Source organism: Haliotis cracherodii, unplaced genomic scaffold (genome assembly GCF_022045235.1).
Source record: "Haliotis cracherodii isolate W230 unplaced genomic scaffold, xgHalCrac1.p SCAF_23, whole genome shotgun sequence".
NCBI classification, from domain to species: Eukaryota; Metazoa; Mollusca; class Gastropoda; order Lepetellida; family Haliotidae; genus Haliotis; species Haliotis cracherodii.
The window spans coordinates 3,524,272-3,537,378 of NW_027266279.1; positions in this window are offsets into that span (position 1 = coordinate 3,524,272).

Consider the following 13,107-nt stretch of genomic DNA (forward strand, 5'->3'; position numbering starts at 1 on the left):
GACGGTGGTTAACAGCGGTAGAGAGATGTCGTGGGCGGAAGTAGGATGGTGGTTAACAGCGGTAGCGAGATGCTGCAGGCGGAAGTAGGGTGATAATCGTGGCCAGTGTAAGGATGATGGCTTTTACCGAGTTTGAGACATCACAAACAATTCGGGAATATGAATTGGAATGATTAGCGAATAAAGAAATAAGATCTGCATTTGTAAATGTCATTAGTAATCATAAGTAGTATAGATTAAGATCACTTAGTAATAGTTTTTGCAGTGAACCGTTCTCGGTTAGGCGTGTGCCCAGCTTTACAATCTTCTGTAGCGTAAAGCGCTGAAGGAAAAGGGTTGAAGGATTAACGAACTTTGATGATATAAATCTCCTGAGGATATTTTTTTCTATTCGGAACCTTTCACATTCGCTAAAATCATTCGATGTGACCTGAGATGTTGCTTCACTGATAAGGCGTCGGTTGTGTTGTAAGAAAGTCAATTGGCTGATGGGAATAGCAGAAACCTACGATTCTTCCCGGTTTGGTAATAGTCGACCTGCTTCCCTGCCACATCACGCCGACTGGAATTTGTATTTTAGTGAAGTAAAGAATCTTTAAAAAATCTTATGAACGATATCGAACAAGGTATTTTGTGGTTTGATGGGTTTTTTAATCTTTCTGATTTTGCACATTTCATTACACACCGATATTTTGTGGTAAGGTCACGTCTTCAGTGCGGATCTTGTGAACTTTGGGCCCAGTGACATAAGTGTAACACGATGTTAAATGTATGTTGATTTATGGCAAATAAAAGTTATCAAATATTTACTGTGGAATATGCGTCTCTTATGATCACAACCCTTGAGGTGATGGGATAGTGCGGCGTTAAACAAACAAACATACGCTGGCACTCGAGTCTTGTACATTGTTGCTCCAGAAATTGGAGAGAAGCTGAAACGGCCAACCTGCGGGCATGGATCGTCACTCGACCACCAATATATTTCAGGTTGCATTCACGACTCACAAATATATTTTTCAACACAGATTACAAATAAATCGTGATATTTCCGATGCAATAACACTCCCCTCTCTTCACAATACAAAAAAAGTGTTGGAAATGAAGATAATTCAAAGCGAAATTAGTTGCCAACAAATTTCAATCCAAGGTGGTATTTTACTGCAGTTTCAATTTACAATGAGGGTAACTTGTAGCAATGAGGATGTGTGCAAAAGAAGTTTCGTGACTTATTTTGCCCACAAATTCATGATATATACGATAATTAGTTATTCATAATATATTTCTTCTTGTGAATCGAATTTACCACATGATTGTACTTCAGATATATTTCCACTATCCAAATTTGCATATCAAGTAGACATAAAACAAACAGTTACTGGCCCATTTGATTGCTGTCATCTGTAAAAATCATGATCTTGTTTAGTATGACACAAATTGCTATTCAAGCTATTTACAGTCTTCAGTTTCTCCAAATGCTAAGTGACATGTATGTCCAGATCACATCGTCAAGGCACAACAAACATCCCACATTCATCTTCTTCATGCGTGTCGGTGTCACTTTCACTGTCCGAACTGTCAGTTATGCTCACATCAGCAATATCTGCATCTGAATCGTCGGGGAAGGTCGTCAGTTGCTCAGTGATGCGGCTTGGCATTTGATCACCATCTAACTAAACAATATGTTATATCTACAAACTTCCAGCCGTGTCCTTCTGGTGCATATTGAACAGGTGTGCCATGGTTCACAGGTGTGCCATGGTTCACAGGTGTCCAGCGGACTGCGTGTTTGAGTCTATTCACCATGGAAGACGAGTCAGCCATGTCCTTCTGGTGCATATTGAACCAGTGTGCCATGGTTCACAGGTGTCCAGCGGACTGCGTGTTTGAGACTATTCACCATGGGCGACGAGTCAGTCATGTCCTTCTGGTGCATATTGAACAGGTGTGCCATGGTTCACAGGTGTCCAGCGGACTGCGTGTTTGAGGCTATTCACCATGGGCGACGAGTCAGCCATGTCCTTCTGGTGCATATTGAACCAGTGTGCCATGGTTCACAGGTGTCCAGCGGACTGCGTGTTTGAGGCTATTCACCATGGGCGACGAGTCAGTCATGTCCTTCTGGTGCATATTGAACAAGAGATGGTGTTTCAGCATTTCTTGATAAGTTTGTCTGTCTGACCATCGACCAACGGAGAGGGGCTTGTCATCCGACCATGAACAACGGCAACCGTCCAGGTACCAGCTAGATCATGCACAAGCCGGGATACTGTTGGCCGCCTCACCACGGGATCTGTGAGGAAGTGTCCGGTGTCAGCAACCAGAGAACCTTCCCATGAATATTCTGTGTTAGAAACTGGTCTTCAGCAGCCCATGCTTGTTGTACAAGGCGACTAACGGGATCGGGTGGTCAGGCTCCCTGACTTGGTTGATTTGTCATCTATCCTAAATGCGTGGATCGATGCTCATGACATTAATCACTGGATTGTCTGATCCAAACTCGAATATTTACAGACCGTCGTCATACAGCTGGAATATTGCTGAGTACGGTGTTAAACAACAAACCAACCAACGTAAAAGGCTATTAACGGGACTTGGTGGTCAGACTCGTTGATGCAATTGCGTAGATCGATGCTCATGATATCAATCATTGGATTGTCTGGTGCAGTCTAGATTATGAACAGACCACCATCATATCTATAACTGGAATATTGCTGAATATGGCGTTTAACCAAACAAAAGCAAGAAAACACATAACCGTCGGCAACATCAGGCTTACATGTCATCCACAGAATAACCGTATAAGACGGTATGGGAGGAGCGGTATCCAGCAGACTGCATATGAAGGTCAAGTCACCATGGACAACAGTGGTTAATGGGGGACAAAGATTTATCCGTCTTGACCGAGTCTCAACCATGAGACAACTTCGAACCAGACCATTCCATCTCTGAGTTGACTGAGCAGTTGTATCATCTGATGCCATATCTACAACCCAAGGTTAAAGAGGAGAAGCCACCATAGAGGCTAGAATGTCCAGTGTTCTATGGTTCCTCATCTTCATCACCCACTCCCAAACGTGATATCCTTCCATGGCCAAGTTTTATATATTTATACATTGAAAGGAGTGAGTGAGTGAGTGAGTGAGTATGGTTTTATGACGCTTTTAGCAATCTTCCTGCAATATCACGGCGGGGGACACCAGAAATGGGCTTCACACATTGTACCCATGTCGGGAATCGAACCCGGGTCTTCGGCGTGACGAGCGAACGCTTTAACCATTTGGCCCCATAAATTGAAAGGAGATGACAGGTTGCTGCTGCTCATATTGAAGAGTGGGTGTTAGTTAAAAATTAACGCCACACCCAATTGAAGAAACGAACATACCAGACTTATGATAATCCGTTCCCTGACCATTAGGCTGGTGAAGTTTCCCAATAACAGGATGTCGGCAAGAATCAACGATTTGGATGATGGACATCGATTGTACATCCACTCGTGTGTGACAGGAGTTGACCATGTCATACCTTCCACACAGGAATCGTACAGTGGCATGCCGGGATGAAGAGGGGTCAAGTAGTTTACCGAAAAGCGGGCAACAAAATCAGCAACAAGAAAAGACAACATCGACAGTTGCTTTTGTAATTGGCGTATCAAGTATTTCCATCTGTGCACACTTTCACGACACAGCTGCATTCATCAGAAAGGGACAGTGTCAACGCTTGCAAATATTCCAGACATCGAAAGCCTTCTGATAAGATTGTCTTCAGTGGTTGTCATGGAAATACTATTAGAACACTTTTCTGGAATTGAGAAGTTTGTATGCACCTCATATTCCAGACCATATAACTCCTGTTCAATATGCACCAGAAGGTCATGGCGGGAAGTAAGTAGATAACACCTACCAAATTATTTAGTTTGATGATGATCAAATGCCAAGCCGCATCACTGAGCAACTGACGACTATCCCTGATGACACAGAAGTAGATAATGACAATGTAAGGATTAGAGACAGGTCTTACCAGTTTCTGTGTCTCTTTCACTGTCTGAAGATCAATGTGATACGTCCGTCGTGCCATGAAGATGTGACCTGGACATACACGTCACTAAGCATCTGGAGAAACTGAAGACAATAAATAGCTCAAATAACAATTAGTGTCAAACTAAACAACATCATGACTTTTGCAGAAGGCAACAATCAAATGGGCCAGTAACTGTTTGATTTATGTCTACTTATATATCTGAAGTACAACCATGTGGTCATTTCGATTCACAAGAAGAAATATATTATGAATAACTAATTAATTATCATAGTTACATATATCATGAATTTGTGTTTAGTTGGCAAAATAAGTCACGAAACTTCTCATGCAGACATCCTCATTGCTACAAGTTATCCTTGTTGCAAATTGAAACTGCAGTAAAATACCGCCTTGGATTGAAATTTGTTGAGAAACGGAACTTACAAAAAATTGACAACCCTGGTCACTAATTTCGCTTTGATTTACTTTAAAGGAATGGTATGAAAGGATTATCTTCATTTCCAACACTTTTCTGCAATGTTTTTTTTGGTATTGTGAATTAAGAGGAATTAACGAAAAGTGTCAAAAACTGATTATTTTTTTAAGTCCAAACAAGTACTATTGCTAATTATTGTGCTAATAATCTTTATACATTCTAACATAATTTCTTCATCTGATAACCCATTCACAAAAGATTCTGATCTCGGGTACTTTTATAAAAAAAACACTACAAAGAACTATCTACCTTTTGTCGACTTTGTAACATGACCCGTGTCACTAATTTTGCTTTGAATTACTTTAAAGGAATTGTATAAAAAGGATTATCTTCATTTCCAACACTTTTCTGTAAAAGAAATTATAATTTATGCAATGTTTTTTTTGTAATGTGAAGGAAGGGAAATGAACAAAAAGTGTCAATACTGATTTTTTTAAACATTCTTTGAAAATTCAGGCTTTGTTAATTAGTTATATATTTTTTTATAAATATTTGAATTTTCATTCAGTAGACATACATGTAACATTGGTACATGAGGTATATACGTGTAGCAATTCATAGAATCTTAAAACATGATCAGATATGGGAATGTACATATATTGATTGACTAATAAATTATAATAAGTACGCTGATAATTCCTTCCATTTTCTGTCGAATCTATTAATACTACTATTTTTCATTGAGATAATTTTTTTCTATTTTACATACATCTTCAATATTTTTATGAAAAATGGAGTTTTCTTAATGCTTGACTGGTGAATGTATTTTTTTGCAAGAAGAATTATATGGTTGAAAAGGTAGTTGTTTTTGTTGTAGTAAAATAACTTATCCAGAATGGTAATATGAATATCATATGCAAGTTTCGAGTTTAGGTACATTTCAATTTCTAACTAAAATTCCTTTACAAAAACACATTCTACATACACATGGTATGTTTTCAGATTCAGAGACACAAAATGTGTATATATCATCATCCATTAACTTCATTTTCAATAATTCATTTTTGGTATATAGAGCTCTTTTTATGAATCTGTACTGAAAATATTAGTTTAACGTCATTGGCACACATTCTACAATTACAGAGAACATTATTCCATAAAATGCTTTGATTAAGTTCATTTTCCCATTTATCACACATCAGAGGAAAGGAGCCCTTTGTTCTTATCAACAAGTCTCTCAAAATGTTATTTATGTTTAAATTAATTGTGATACAAAATCTGCCATTTATTGCTTATTCCATGATTTAGGGATATTTAGCATTACTCTGTTGTAGTCAAGTATAGTACCTTTAATTTGAAATTTGTTTTGTAATTCTTCAAATGTTAAAAATCTGTTGTTGCTACATAAATCTTTTAAACTATGAATACCCTTATTAAACCAATGTTTTAGAATGAAATTATTTTTAATTGGCGATTGAACCATATTGACTCTGATAAAATTTCTTCAATATTGTGTTTGTCAACTTTATGTTTTCTGTAGTAATTACCCAAAATATTCAATATATCCCTACCAAAAGGATTTTTCAAAGTGATAAACTTATCAATATTTGCTCCCAAAAGGAAGAATGTTTTGATTGAAAGTTCTTTAATGTTGACAAAGTCGGTTTTTTTAAACTTGTCCTTAAAAATGATAATTTAAATGAATCAATAAATTTGCAGATATCTATCATTCTCAGACCACCTTCTTCATATTTCCTGATCAAAATAGATCTTTTTATTTTGTCTGGTTTGTTATTCCAAATGAATGTATAAAATAGTTTATTCAATTTTCCAATAAAATCATTGGGTGGATAACAAACATTAATTTGTATGGACCTCAATCTGAAATAAATTGCTCCCATGTCTTGGACGAAGACCCTCAACCACATACACTTCCAAGTTAAGTCCAACCAATCCCACGAATGTTAGGATTTGAATTCCGGTTTTTAACCAAAAAAATAAAAACGTCACCAAATGACTTAGAATCGATACGTTTGCCTAAGGATACCAAGGATACAAGGATATCACATATAAAACTTCCAAATGTATGCTGTTAAAGGGGGGTCACGTAGATCCGCGTACGAGTTTCTAAATAATTTCATTGGGCTCCAGTGAAGCAATAAAGCAACAATGTGCACGGAGTTACAATCCCTTGTCTGAAACATTTAGGTAAATATTCTTCACATTGCAGTCGAGAGATACTATGAACTTACACTTAGTTTTCATAGGTTTGGTTTAGCACGAGAAATCATGACTAAACGTACAAAACATCCCAACCTCTGTGTGGTCGAACCTAGAACTTGGCAAACATCCCACAGTTGCAATTAGTAACATTGCCCAAACACCAACAGTTACCGTGTTTCGTCTTAGCTGATGCATCATTACATGCCTCAGACCAGAGTGGACTTCACTGCATTATTGCAAATCTCTCAAATAGTATTAGTCACACAAATAAATCAATAAATAGACAAACCATGAAAGTAAGAAAGAAGTGGAACACAAAATTACAGGACTAAAATATCCACTTCCTACAGACACAAGGACACAATGGTCATACTAGGACAAGAATGACATGTCCTACAGACACAAAGGCACAAGGGTCATACAAAGACTAGAATAGCCATGTCCTACAAGCGCACAGGGGTCATAATAGGACCAAGTCCTACGTAGACACAAGGGCACCAGGGGCATTCTAGGACAAGAATAGCCATGTCCTGTAGACACAAGGGTCAAACAGGGACAGGAATAGCCATGTCCTACAGACACAGGGACACAAGGATCATACCAGGACAAGAATAGACATGTCCTACAGACACAAGGGTCGAACAGGGACAGGAATAGCCATGTCCTACAGACAAAAGGGTCATACCAGGACAAGAATAACCATGTCCTACAGACACAGGGACACAAGGGTCATACCAGGACAAGAATAGCCATGTCCTACAGAGACAGAGGCACAAGGGTCTTACTAGGACAAGAATAGCCATGTCCTACAGACACAAGGTCACAGGGGTCATACTAGGACAGGAATAGCCATGTCCTACAGACACAAGGATCATACTAGGACAAGAATAGCCATGTCCTACATGTCCTGTAGACACAAAGGTCATACTAGGACAAGACCCGTGAAGATCCGGGTAAGAATTGGTCTTCAGCAACCCATGCTTGCCGTAACAGGCGACTATGCTTGTCGTAAGAGGCGACTGACGGGGCCTGGAGGTCAGGCTCGCTGACTTGGTTATCATCGTGTCCCAGTTGCGTAGATCGATGCTCATGTTATCAGTCACTGGATTGCCTGGTCCAGACTACCGTCATATAGCTGGAATATTGCTGAGTGCGGCGTTAAACAACAAACAAACATACTATGACAAGAATAGCCATGTCCTACATGTCCTGTAGACACAATGGCACAAGTGTCATAAAAGGACAGGAATAATCATATCCTGTAGACACCAGGGCAGTAGGAACATACTAGGACAAGAATAGACATGTCCTTCAGACACAATGGCAAAAGGACCATCCTAGAACAAGGACGTTCTCTCAACTACAAGCATTGCAACTGGCTGTTAAAAGAAGGGAGATCCAGTTTATACTTTCAAAGAAAACACTCCAGATCTCTTGAAAGATGTAACAACTGAAAGTTATTGAATATATTTTTTTCACACATGTCTAACCATTCTTAAGGAGAACATTATGACATGTGGATTTTCTGAAAATGCACTCGGAAGCTCAAACAAATTTGGAATATTTAAGTCTGATCAGGAGAATAATCTCTTTACACTTTCGTCTTAAAGAGCACAATATATATAACAGAAATATAAGAAGGTAAACGTAAGATTTGAATATCTACTGTCTTTTGAGCAATAAACAAATGATAAATGCTTCTTCACATAAATAAATAGCATAAACTAATACACATCAAAAACATCATGAACACATCACAGGCCAGTAATCTAGTCGGACCTTAACAGAGCCATCAAATAAACGATCCATCCACATGGCCAACCCACTGAGATATTTCTTTCTGAAGTCCATATTGTCCTGTTCTTGTCGGAATCGAAGTCGTCGTCAAGGAAACCGATGGCCCGTTAATTGTGTTCCTAATCCACTGCCGCGCCTTCTTCGGGTGGAAGATGTAGTAGTATTTGCGGGAGCCGTTGGTGGCGAGGACGGTTCCGACACAGCTGCTGATATTGACGTTGTTGAGGCTGGGGATGTTGTACTACGGTTTCCAGGTAGGTGAAGGGCAGGGCACTCTACCTGCAAACACACGAAGAAACGGCAAGCTGTGACTTAAAAGAAAGTTTTATCAACACAGTGAAGCTAACACTAACTTCATTAACTACATCTGTATCATTCACATGAAGATGAGCCACTTGGAACCTTTGGCATGCTAATTGTGCCAAAAAGAAAATTTAGCTCCCTTTCTTTTCATGGAGATTGATAATAACCTCTTCAATTTCCAAATGGAACTATAGCGATTACAAGAACACACTAAAGTATTATTTTTTTATGTATTTTATTTTGTTTTGCAACGATCTCAAAGTGTAAACACTTGCATTTTGTGATACTTGCAACTGCGCCCTGGTTTGAAAAGCCTATTGCAGAACAATACAGATAAAACCGTGCAGTGTTTATGTCATAGTAAGCAATACTCCCGCTACATAACAAAAACCTGCAAATAATCAAATCGGGGTGGTTGTTGGGGAGGGTGGGCGATCGCGCGAGCGTTTAGCGAGGCAATATAACTCTACCGCTAAACAAATATCTGACGACATCTCATTATAGGCACGTCAGAATGACCTTTCATCCGACCAATCAGAGCCTCGCTAAGCAGATCAGGAAAGTGACAGTTGGAATGTGGTTCTGATCATGCCACCTCGAAAATTCAACACAGGGTATTCCGAACGACAGTTATTGGCTGAACAGTTAAATATGTCAAAACCATTGTCTATCTCTCATTTCAGTTGGATAAATATTTGAATGGGAATACTGCCATACAATCTAGGCCATCTATTAGACATTACAGAATGTTCTTTTGTTCATTTTTCAAATTTTGAATATTGTTAAAATATTTGTCAAAACGTAGTCTGGAATAGAAGTCCCACGTGTTATACAGGCGCCGTAAAGCACAGGAAAGCTACTTTCTGATTGGCCAGTGTCGTTCGCGTGAGGTCGCCCTGTAATGTCCTGTAATAAGATTTCCTCAGATCTTTGTTTGAATCAACTGAATTGACTCGCCACTGAAATATTACTTCCCATATTCCAATGTAATTCAACAGTCTCCCCACCAGATCATCACTGCCTATATTCCAATGAGAATCAACAGACTTGTCTCCCCATTGGCGAATAACTGCCAAGCTCCTTCCCAGCCCGTGACACCGTTTCACTCTCGGTAACATCGCTGCTGTCAGTGTGGAAGTGAAATTAGCCCTCTGACCCCAAATGTTGTCACGCTTATATTTTTGTTTATGTCTTTGGAAATGCCATCATAGCGAATTTTGATAAGGTTTACGACTGACAAGATTTCCTGTTTTGTTTGTTGAATCTGAAAGTCACCCAACTTTACCCTTACGTTCTTACTCTACCAATTAAAATTACATGATAGTTGAAATAGAAATTCAAATTAACACAGTTTAGAGGGAGCGAGGAGCTTGCATGACTGCCTATATTCCAGTGTAAAACAACAGAGTTGTCTCCCCGTTGGAGTATTACAGCCTATATTCTAGCGTGAGTCTGCCCACCTGGAAGGCGGGCGCATGTTCCTCTTGGCATCCATCTGCCGCTCGACCTTGCGTTCCACACTGGCCAACTTCTGCTTGGAGCAGCCGGCCAAGATGACAAACATCATAGCTGGAAGCACACGCGATGTCATCTTATACTCGGGCTGGAATACGTGTAATAATAACCTTCAGCGTCTCTTTGTTGTTTAACGCCGCACTCAGCAATATTCCAGCTATATGACGACGGTCTGCAAATAATCATGTCAGGACCAGACAATCCAATGATTGACATGAGCATCAATCCATGCGATTGGGATACGATGACATGCATCAACCCTGTCCACCCGATCCGTCATACGCCTGGATTCCATCATGTTAACACATTAAATACTGGCACAAGGTTTGGAAGTGATATCCCATAATGTCTTGATAACTTTGGCCGAGAAACTACCTAAGACGCCGTAAGTCACTATCACCAAAGGAATAGACATATGCAGCTTATCCTTATTTCACAACTGCCAACTATCTGGGTTTGTTTGTTTGTTGTTTAACGCCGCACTCGGCAATATTCCAGCTATATGACGGATGTCCGTAAATAATCGAGTCTGGACCAGACAATCCAGTGATCGACATCTTGAGCATCGATACACGCAATTGGGATCGATGACATGCATCAAGAAGCCTGACCACCCGATTCCGTTAGTAGCCTTTTACGACAAGCATTGTCGCCTTTTACAGCAAGCATGGGTTGCTGAAGAACTATTCTATCCCGGAATCTTCACGGGGAAGCTATCTGGGATTACGATTGGAAAGAAGTGACGTATTTCCGCCTTGCGCAGTTGCATTACTCCAGCATAGAAGTGACGACCACGTCGATTGAAAATCCAACCAAAACACTGAATCACATCGACAGTCATTTATTGTTACACCATACACAATACATACACAATTGTTTTTCAGCAACCCATGCTTGCCGTCAAAGGCGACTATGCTTGTAAGAGGCGACTAACTGGATCGAGTGGTGCATGTAATCGTAGCCCAATTGCGTGGGTCGATGCTCATGACATCAATCACTGGATTGTCTGGTCCAGACTCGAATATTTACAGGGGGTGGTCATGCAGCTGTAATATTGCTGAATGCGGCGTTCAACAAACAAGCAACTTGCTGCAGACCGACTTGGGGAGAAACCCTCAACGAATGCAGCAAAACACTTGAGGTTTTACAGTTATGTAATATTGAATTAAAACTGTTCAAAGAAAAATGGGGAAAAGAAATGTATACATTTAATGTAATATTATAATGGCTCTTCAAAGAATCATTATGACGACGTCACGCTATTGTTCCAGTTGATTCTGACCCAGGAACATGACACATTTCACATCAACCGGAAGCAGAATCTGAAACATGATTAAAACATGTTACAATGTTTATTGTTAAATTCATAAAAGTCAACATACAATCTTAAAATAAATAGAACAAGGGTGACAGCATTTCCTTTTTGCAACAGAATTATTTAAAACAGTATGTTTCCCAAGCATACAAATCTCCCTATCCAGGGGAGATAATCCACGATGCATCTACATATAGCTTGGAGAATTTCAAAACACCATATTGAATCGAACGGTATAAAAGAGTATATTGACATTGACAATTCATGCACTAGTGAGTGACTTGGTACAAACAAATCTAGACACTGGGTCACTCGGAGCCCCTATTAACTTGAAAGCATGTGAAGTAATATTTTGTCCGACCAGTCCTTGCTTAAGCCCCTTAATGCCAAGCGCCAGGCAGGGCAACAAGTTCCATCTTTGTCTTTCGTTATGACGCGGCCGCAGATCGAATCCCCGCCTCAACTCTCCGGGCAGACGCTCTTCCACAAGACCACGGACAAAATCAGATCACCTCTGCCCATACTCAAAATAATTAGTAAATCTTTGAGAATAGTCCATGTTCAAAATTGTTTGAATACTTAACTGACAAATTTCAACACAGCATAATTATCTCCAAGTCATTTGTTGTACTATCTTTGCTGAGGCTGACTGAACTCGCCACACGCCAAGCATGATCCCCGTTTCTTGCCTCTGCCACTGACAAGCTGGCTTCTGATTGGCGGAATGTGTTGAGCTGCAGGAGCAGCACGGACCCAGTGACTGTCGTTGAGCGCCCTGGACCTGGACGAGCACGCTTTTGACGACATTTCCCGAGAGCTTTGTTTTCAGCAGCAGAAGCACGTTGATTATCGTCGGAATTATCAACCAAATCATTTGAACATTATTTTGGACCGATTCCTACCCCTTTCCGTGTAATAACTAGTGAAAAACATGCTATTCCGGCGATAAGGAACATCACTTACTCTAATGACAAAAATTGGAAGTGGGTTTTCAAGAAATATTCATTTTGCTAGTGATAAACATCGAGTTGGTTACAATCTGGGTGAGAGCACATGCTGAATTATTTCTAGATCAAACAATATCTAAGAGCACTACTTACATGTAATAATGTCCATCCTTTTAGGAGAGATTTCTTCTGTACAAATTTGATCGAAGAACAAATTTAACTACTTTTCTGTAAATTATTGAATCAAAACAAATTAAAAACAATCTGCTTTGTTAAAAGATGTAATGCAAACATACATACATTATAATGCCATGTCACTTCTTGAAAAGACGAAATAGAGAATGAAAAACAGCTGTCTGGTAACATGACAAAAAGCACTGCACTTAGATCCAAGTCTTTTCATTTGGTTTTGTTTTGTTTGCGATAGGGGGATCAACGTTCTGGTGCAGTTTAGATATTTGTGAATAGCCCATATAATCAAAATCATTTGAATACTCAACTTATTAATGTCAGTTTATCCTGATTCATCCCATCGCCATTTGTTGAACTGACTT